Raw genomic sequence first — 10,214 nt, 5'->3', positions numbered from 1 at the left:
AGATGTCTGATATCCATTCCAACACGAAAACATGATTCACGCTCTTTTCCCATGGAAGATGTAGCACAGACTTGAGTCCTAAAGGTCTTAGATAGGGAAAGGAAACGAAGAGGCCCTGAACAGTGCTTTACTTGGGTAGGAGCTCACCGGACCTGAGTACAATCACCTCAAATGTTTTACTGCTTGAGCTCCTGTTCCCATTAGCTAAAAAGTATCTGGCACCCAAAATGAATACCGGAACCAATTTCAGTTCAAGTCAAGTACTGGCCCTAAAGGAAGCTAGCAGAATGACTGACCTGTCATGACATTTCATCTATTACTGGTCACAAAGGAAAGGATTTGAGAAAAGGAAGCAATTTAGAACTATTCGGACTCCATCCTACAGTGAGTGATGGCGCGAGAGCATTTGTATGCATGTGAGCGTGTTTGTGTATAATTCTATTTGCTGAAAGAGGATTAAAATACTAAAGCCATTGTGCATACAGACGTAATGTATGTATCATACCTGAACATTTCTACAGATTCCTTTCTGTTATTGGTTTGGGTTTAACCACACCAAGAGCTACAGACTTTAGAATCACTGCAAAACTGAGACATTTTAACAGGTTTTAAACTTTTATCCTGGATTTATTTGAATGTATTAAATAGATTAGAATTTGCTTAGTACTATTGGAAGAAAATTCACATTTGAGATGCTGTTTTAAGGAAGCCAGAACTTGACATTGTTTGCTAGTTACAAGGCCCCACCAGAACTCACCGACATATCATTGTCTTTGATTTGCTCGTCTATATTGCCTTTACAAGACGTCACCTCAGTTACTGAAAGTTTTATGTGTTTTTGTTATTTTCAAGAAAGACCAAACAATACAATTATGAGAATTTGTCAATGGTTTCTATTTAAGAATTTCATTGAATCATGTCACCTTCACATTTCTAGGGACCCAGGTTATATGGTGTTTAAGCTGACCACTATAACACATGCTCCAAGCTATGTCTTCTGAAGCCTGCGTCTAGCTAGCCCATGGGGATACCTTTTGTTTTCAGGCTCACTGCAGTAATCTGGTCAGATAATGCAAGTCATTGTTTAAATGCCCACTAGGTGGACCATATGTCTCATATCTGCCTTCAGCGTCTACAATCGTGGCCAAAAGTTTTGAGAATGACACAAATATTAATTTTCAAAGTTTGCTGCTTCAGTGTCTTTAGATATTTTTGTCAGATGTTACTATGGAATACTGAAGTATAATTACAAGCATTTTATAAGTGTCAAAGGCTTTTATTGACAATTACATGAAGTTGATGCGAAGAGTCAATATTTTCAGTGTTGACCCTTCTTTTTCAAGACCTCTGCAATCCGCCCTGGCATGCTGTCAATTAACTTCTGGGCCACATCCCGACTGATGGCAGCCCATTCTTGCATAATCAATGCTTGGAGTTTGTCAGAATTTGTGGGTTTTTGTTTGTCCACCCGCCTCTTGAGGATTGACCTCAAGTTCTCAATGGGATTAAGGTCTGGGGAGTTTCTTGGCCATGGACCCAAAATATTGATGTTTTGTTCCCCGAGCCACTTAGTTATCACTTTTGCCTTATGGCAAGGTGCTCCATCATGCTGGAAAAGGCATTGTTCGTCACCAAACTCTTCCTGGATGGTTGGGAGAAGTTGCTCTCGGAGGATGTGTTGGTACCATTCTTTATTCATGGCTGTGTTCTTAGGCAAATTGGTGAGTGAGCCCACTCCCTTGGCTGAGAAGCAACCCCACACATGAATGGTCTCAGGATGCTTTACTGTTGGCATGGGACAGGACTGATGGTAGCGCTCACCTTTTCTTCTCTGGACAAGGTTTTTTCCAGATGCCTCAAACAATCGGAAAGGGGATTCATCAGAGAAAATGACTTTACCCCAGTCCTCAGCAGTCCAATCCCTGTACCCTTTGCAGAATATCAGTCTGTCCCTGATGTTTTTCCTGGAGAGAAGTGGCTTCTTTGCTGCCCTTCTTGACACCAGGCCATCCTCCAAAAGTCTTCGCCTCACTGTGTGTGCAGATGCACTCACACCTGCCTGCTGCCATTCCTGAGCAAGCTCTGTACTGGTGGTGCCCCGATCCCACAGCTGAATCAACTTTAGGAGAAGGTCCTGGTGCTTGCTGGACTTTCTTCGGTGCCCTGAAGCCTTCTTCACAACAATTGAACCACTCTCCTTGAAGTACTTGATGATCCGATTAAATTGTTGATGTAGGTGCAATCTTACTGGCAGCAATATCCTTGCCTGTGAAGCCCTTTTTGTGCAAAGCAATGATGACGGCACGTGTTTCCTTGCAGGTAACCATGGTTGACAGAGGAAGAACAATGATTCCAAGCACCACCCTCCTTTTTGAAGCTTCCAGTCTGTTATTCGAACTGAATCAGCATGACAGAGTGATCTCCTGCCTTGTCCTCATCAACACTCACACGTGTTAACGAGAGAATCACTGACATGATGTCAGCTGGTCCTTTTGTGGCAGGGCTGAAATGCAGTGGAAATGTTTTTTGGGGATTCAATTCATTTGCATGGCAAAGAATATATGCAATTTGCCATCATACAAACTGAGGCAGCAGACTTTGTGAAAATGAATATTTGTTTCATTCTCAAAACATTTGGCCATGACTGTATGCATTTAGTCAATGTGTGTATTGGATGTTAGTGTTTGTGTGAATATGTGCTATTCTCCATAAGATTTCTAGTTATGTAGAATGTGTGTGTGTGTGTGTGTGTGTGTGTGTGTGTGTGTGTGTGTGTGTGTGTGTGTGTGTGTGTGTGTATACATACATACGTGTGTCAAATTTGTGGATTCAGCTAGTTGTCGTCTAGAAGCGACAACTGCTCAGCCACGAAGTGGTAGGCCTTACAAGCTCACAGAACGGGACCGCCGAGTGCTGAAGCGTGTAGCATGTAAAAATTGTTTGTTGCAACACTCACGACCGAGTTCCTAACTGCTTCTGGAAGCAACGTCACCACAATAACTGTTCGTCGGGAGCTTCATGAAATGGGTTTCCATGGCCGGGCAACCGCACACAAGCCTAAGATCACCATGTGCAATGCCAAGCGTCAACTGGAGTGGTGTAAAGCACGCCGCCGTTGGACTCTGGAGCAGGCGAAAAGCATTCTCTGGAGTGATGATTCACGCTTTACCATCTGGCAGTCCGACGGACAAAACGAGGTTTGGTGGATGCCAGGCGAATGCATAGTGCTAATTAAAAAGTTTGGTGGAGGAGGAATAATGGTCTGGGGATGTTTTTCATGGTTCAGGTTAGGCCCCTTACTTCCAGTGAAGGGAAAAATCTTAACGCTACAGCATACCATGACATTCCAGACGATTCTGTGCTTCCGAGTTTGTGGCAACAGTTTGGGGAAGGCCCTTTTTTATTTCAGCATGATAATGCCCCCGTGCACAAAGCGAGGTCCATACAGAAATGGTTTGTCGAGATTGGTGTGGAAGAACTTGACTGGCCTGTACAGAGTCCTGACCTCAACCCCAGTGGCATTTCTAGCTTGTATGGCTTCCTGGGCGAACCCCCCCACTTCAGCCACCCCCCCAAAAAAGCACCATTATGCATTAACTAATTTTTATTCAGACATTTGGAACACAAATAAATAATCAAAACATTTAAAACTATATAAATATATACACAAATTAGACTCATGAATATCAAAAAGAAGGAACAAAGACAAATAGAAACAAATTGAGGTATATAAATTCAAATAAAAAAGAGAATCAAATTATTATGCTATTACCCTATTGCTAACAAAAAACACACAAATACAACTAAATTGCACAAATTCTATATCACACAAATAGAATAACACACTTATAAAGAAGATAACCTGCTTATTGCACTTCAAACAAGAGAAACAAATTAATTGCACTACTAATTGCATTAGTACTGTACACAGTTAGATGTGTGCTATTTGATAGATTCCCTCACTCCCCCTACTTCTGGCTTCCAGTGGGGAGACCTGAGGTCAACCTACCACTGCCCCCCTCCCCATCTCGTACTTCTGAGTGGGAGACCTTCCCAGGCAGTAGCCTGCCTAGCTCACAAACTAGAATCAGGGCGCCCACTCCGACAAGGTTAATTGACCCACAGTCCCACACGGTGACATGATATCATTGACGTGACGTGCAAATGAGCGATAGAAAACCGATCGCGCAAATGTCAACATTCAGAATATTTTTTTTGGTGCGGGCGCCCCATGCCACACCCGGTAAGATGCTGCCCATGTCGCCTATGCTTAAATCCGCCACTGCTCAACCCCATCGAACACCTTTAGGATGAATTGGAACACCAACTGCGAGCCAGGCCTAATCGCCCAACATCAGTGCCTGACCTCACTAATGCTCTTGTGGCTGAATGGAAGCAAGTCCCCGCAGAAATGTTCCAACATCTAGTGGAAAGCCTTCCCAGAAGAGTGGAGGCTGTTATAGGAGCAAAGGAGGGACCAACTCCATATTAATGCTCATGATTTTGAAATGAGATGTTTAACGAGCAGTTGTCCACATACTTTTGGTCATGTAATATGTGTGTGTGTGTGTGTGTGTGTGTGTGTGTGTATGTATGTATGTATATATATATATATATATATATATATATATATATATATATATATATATATATATATATATATATATATATATATATATATATATATATATATGCATGCATACATACATACATACATACATACATACATACATACATACATACATACATACATACATACATACATACATACATACATACATACATACATACATACAGTACGAGTCAAAGTTTGGACACCTATCATTCAAGGGTTTTTCTTTATTTTTACTATTTTCTACACTGTAGAATAATAGTGAAGACATCAGAACTATGAAATAACAATGTAAAATATTGTAAAAATAAAGACACCTACTCATTCAAGGGTTTTTATCAACTTTTGACTGGTACTGTATATTGACTTTTTCCACATTTTGTTACGTTACAGCCTTCAATTCTAAAATTGATTAAATAAAAACATTTCCTCAACGATCTACAGACAATACCCCATAATGACAAAGCCAAAATTAGTTTTTAGAAATGTTTGCAAATGTATAAAAAATAAATAAATGAAATGCCTTATTTACATAAGTATTCAAACCCTTTGCTATGAGACTCAAAATTGAGCTCAGATGCATCCTGTTTCCATTGATCATCCTTGAGATGTTTCTACAACTTGATTGGAGTCCACCTGTGGTAAATTCAATTGATTGGACATGATTTGGAAAGGCACACACCTGTCTATATAAGGTCCCACAGTTGACAGTGCATGTCAGAGCAAAAACCAAGCCATGAGGTTGAAGGAATTGTCCGTAGAGCTTCAAGACAGGATTGTGTCGAGGCACAGATCTGGGGAAGGGTACCAAAAAATGTCTGCAGCATTGAAGGTTCCCAAGAGACACAGTGGCCTCCATCATTCTTAAATGGAAGAAGTTTAGAACCACCAAGACTCTTTCTAGACCTTTCCGCCCAGCCAAACTGAGGGAGGTGACCAAGTACCTGATGGTCATTCTGACAGAGCTCTAGAGTTCCTTTGTGGAGATAGTTGTCCTTCTGGAAGGTTCTCCCATCTCTGCAGCACTCCACTAATCAGGCCTTTATGGTAGAGTGGCCAGACGGAAGCCACTCCTCAGTAAAAGGCACATGACAGCCCGTTTGGAGTTAGCCAAAAGGCACCTAAGAAACACCCGAGAAACAAGATTCTCTGGTCTGATGAAACCAAGATCGAACTCTTTGGCCTAAATGCCAAGCGTCACGTCTAGAAAAAACCTGGCACCATCCCTACGGTGAAGCATGGTGGTGGTAGCATCATGCTGTGGGGATGTTTTTCAGCGCAGGGACTACGAGACTAGTCAGGATCAAGGCAAAGATGAGAGATCCTTGATTAAAATCTGCTCCAGAGCACTCAGGACCTGACTGGGGTGAAGGTTCACCTTCCAATAGGACAATGACCTTAAGCACACAGCCAAGACAATGCAGCAGTGGCTTCGGGACAAGTCTCTGAATGTCCTTGAGGCCCAGCCAGAGCCTGGACTTGAACCCGATCGAACATATCTGGAGACCTGAAAATAGCTGTGCAGCGACGCTCCCCATCCAACCTGACAGAGCTTGAGAGGATCTGCAGAGAAGAATGGGAGAAACTCCTCAAATACAGGTGTACCAAGCTTGTAGCGTCACACACAAGAAGACTCAAGGCTGTAATCGCTGCCAATGGTGCTTCAACAGAGTGCTGAGTAAAGGGTCTGAATACTTATGTAAATGTGATATTTCTGAACACCTCTTTTTGCATCATCATTATGGGGTATTGTGTGTAAATTGATGAGGGGAAAACGTTTTATTTCTCTCTCTCCTATCTATATCTATCTATCTATCTATCTATCTGTCTATATTAGATCCTGAAATGGACACAATTCAGTCAGTAACACATTTTGAATAGTTTTATTTTCCCATAATTGAGTGCATTTGTAAACAACCATACAAACACTGCCTTTTTCATTTCGTAATTAAAACAAACTATCGTGAAACTTTCTTTTTTTCTTTTTTATTTTTTTTACAAGCACGCATATTGAAGTTGAAACATTGGAACTTTCCCTGGCTCAGTGTTTTAATGTGTTTCTGAAAATAACAAGACTGAAAGTAAGAACTCACCCAACTCAGGAAAATAGAAATGTGTACAGCAATATATAAGTTAACAATGACTCGTTGGCAGAACAGTTCTCTTGCAGAGGACATTTTATTCTCATTGGACTAGCCTACTTCAAGATCAAACTGAAGGTCAAATAAAAAATGCTCAGTCACCATTTGAAGGGATTCACCATTCAGAGAAATGTTTGGGGTTGTTTTTATACCACTGAAAGACAAGTAGTCTACTGAATCTCCTCTTCCTTCTCACCAGAGGGACATATGAGTTTAAAGATATCTATTCAGATCCAGGTCCTCAACGATCCTAGTTAAATAACAATGCCTAGTTAAATACAGGTAAAAAAACAACAATGGCATCAGTTCAGGTCTAATTACTCTGTCACTACAATGAACTAATGATTGGGGGGAGGGGCGGTAATCATTTGCTAATTAGTGACAGTGGGAAAGTATTAATTGTATGATGTCTCAATAGATCGAAAATGAGTGTACAAATTGTGGAGGCAAACTTTCTGTTGTATACCATCCTGTGTCTTTTGCAGGGGGAGTATACAGTATATTCAACAGCCAATTATAACTCTAGTAAGAGTCAGTAAACTCCAGACCGACATACTTTTTGAAAATGTTTTTTTAGGCGTGTTTGGCATGCAGTTCAGTCATGGGCAAAATCGCCTTTGACATTTGAAAGACTTTTTGATTGATATTGACATATCAAAGCAGAGAAACTGCCATGTTCTGCAGAGGTTGTAAAAACACTGACTGCATTTTAAAGGCAAAACACAAAATTAGCTACAAAACATCTGTTTAGGTCTATGCGTGCAGTCTTCAATTTAGTCAAAACATCATGATTTAACAAATGTAATTCCAAATTACCAAACCTTCTCAAATGTCAAAAATAAAAAATTTGGGAAAATGTTAGACGAATGCTGCTTTTAATCCAAGGTTATTCTAGCATGCTAGGCAATAGATGCCTGAATATCCAGCTTCAAGATCCATATGGTCTCTGCCTGTTTGAGAATGCTTGTGTGGATCCAAAAGAAACTCTATCAAAACCCTGGTCACATGTGAGTTATAGGGATCCATAACCCTCGTGACAGGTGAGTTATAGGGCTGCATAACCCTCGTGACAGGTGAGTTATAGGGATCCATAACCCTTGTGACAGGTGAGTTATAGGGATCCATATCCCTCGTGACAGGTGAGTTATAGGGATCCATAATCCTCGTGACAGGTGAGTTATAGGGATCCATAACCCTCGTGACAGGTGAGTTATAGGGATCCATAACCCTCTCGACAGGTGAGTTATAGGGATCCATAACCCTCGTGACAGGTGAGTTATAGGGATCCATAACCCTCGTGACAGGTGAGTTATAGGGATCCATATCCCTCGTGACAGGTGAGTTATAGGGCTGCATAACCCTCGTGACAGGTGAGTTATAGGGATCCATAACCCTCGTGACAGGTGAGTTATAGGGATCCATAACCCTCGTGACAGGTGAGTTATAGGGCTCCATATCCCTCGTGACAGGTGAGTTATAGGGATCCATAATCCTCGTGACAGGTGAGTTATAGGGATCCATAACCCTCGTGACAGGTGAGTTATAGGGATCCATAACCCTCTCGACAGGTGAGTTATAGGGATCCATATCCCTCGTGACAGGTGAGTTATAGGGCTGCATAACCCTCGTGACAGGTGAGTTATAGGGATCCATAACCCTCGTGACAGGTGAGTTATAGGGATCCATAACCCTCGTGACAGGTGAGTTATAGGGATCCATAACCCTCGTGACAGGTGAGTTATAGGGATCCATAACCCTCGTGACAGGTGAGTTATAGGGATCCATAAGCCTCGTGACAGGTGAGTTATAGGGATCCATAAGCCTCGTGACAGGTGAGTTATAGGGATCCATATCCCTCGTGACAGGTGAGTTATAGGGATCCATAAGCCTCGTGACAGGTGACTTATAGGGCTTCATAACCCTCGTGACAGGTGAGTTATAGGGATCCATAAGCCTTGTGACAGGTGAGTTATAGGGCTGCATAACCCTCGTGACAGGTGAGTTATAGGGATCCATAACCCTCGTGACAGGTGAGTTATAGGGCTGCATAACCCTCGTGACAGGTGAGTTATAGGGATCCATAACCCTCGTGTGACAGGTGAGTTATAGGGCTGCATAACCCTCGTGACAGGTGAGTTATAGGGATCCATAACCCTCGTGACAGGTGAGTTATAGGGCTGCATAACCCTCGTGACAGGTGAGTTATAAGGCTGCATAACCCTCGTGACAGGTGAGTTATAGGGCTGCATAACCCTCGTGACAGGTGAGTTATAGGGATCCATAACCCTCGTGACAGGTGAGTTATAGGGCTGCATAACCCTCGTGACAGGTGAGTTATAGGGATCCATAACCCTCGTGACAGGTGAGTTATAGGGCTGCATAACCCTCGTGACAGGTGAGTTATAGGGATCCATAACCCTTGTGACAGGTGAGTTATAGGGATCCATAACCCTCGTGACAGGTGAGTTATAGGGATCCATAACCCTCGTGACAGGTGAGTTATAGGGATCCATAACCCTCGTGACAGGTGAGTTATAGGGCTGCATAACCCTCGTGACAGGTGAGTTATAAGGCTGCATAACCCTCGTGACAGGTGAGTTATAGGGATCCATATCCCTCGTGACAGGTGAGTTATAGGGATCCATAAGCCTCGTGACAGGTGAGTTATAGGGATCCATAACCCTCGTGACAGGTGAGTTATAGGGATCCATAACCCTCGTGACAGGTGAGTTATAGGGCTGCATAACCCTCGTGACAGGTGAGTTATAGGGATCCATAACCCTCTCAACAGGTGAGTTATAGGGATCCATAAGCCTCGTGACAGGTGAGTTATAGGGATCCATAAGCCTCGTGACAGGTGAGTTATAGGGATCCATAACCCTCGTGACAGGTGAGTTATAGGGATCCATAAGCCTCGTGACAGGTGAGTTATAGGGCTGCATAACCCTCGTGACAGGTGAGTTATAGGGATCCAAAACCCTCGTGACAGGTGACTTATAGGGCTTCAAAACCCTCGTGACAGGTGAGTTATAGGGATCCATAACCCTCGTGACAGGTGAGTTATAGGGATCCATATCCCTCGTGACAGGTGAGTTATAGGGATCCATAAGCCTCATGACAGGTGAGTTATAGAGATCCATAACCCTCGTGACAGGTGAGTTATAGGGCTGCATAAGCCTCGTGACAGGTGAGTTATAGGGATCCATAACCCTCATGACAGGTGAGTTATAGGGATCCATAAGCCTCGTGACAGGTGAGTTATAGGGATCCATAACCCTCGTGACAGGTGAGTTATAGGGCTGCATAAGCCTCGTGACAGGTGAGTTATAGGGATCCATAAGCCTCGTGACAGGTGAATTATAGGGATCCATAACCCTCGTGACAGGTGAGTTATAGGGATCCATAACCCTCGTGACAGGTGAGTTATAGGGATCCATAATCCTCGTGACAAGTGAGTTATA

The sequence above is a fragment of the Salmo trutta genome, chromosome 2 (genome assembly GCF_901001165.1).
Source record: "Salmo trutta chromosome 2, fSalTru1.1, whole genome shotgun sequence".
Taxonomy (NCBI): domain Eukaryota; kingdom Metazoa; phylum Chordata; class Actinopteri; order Salmoniformes; family Salmonidae; genus Salmo; species Salmo trutta.
The sequence above is the reverse complement of the archived record's forward strand: the minus strand, read 5'-3'. Positions refer to the sequence as shown.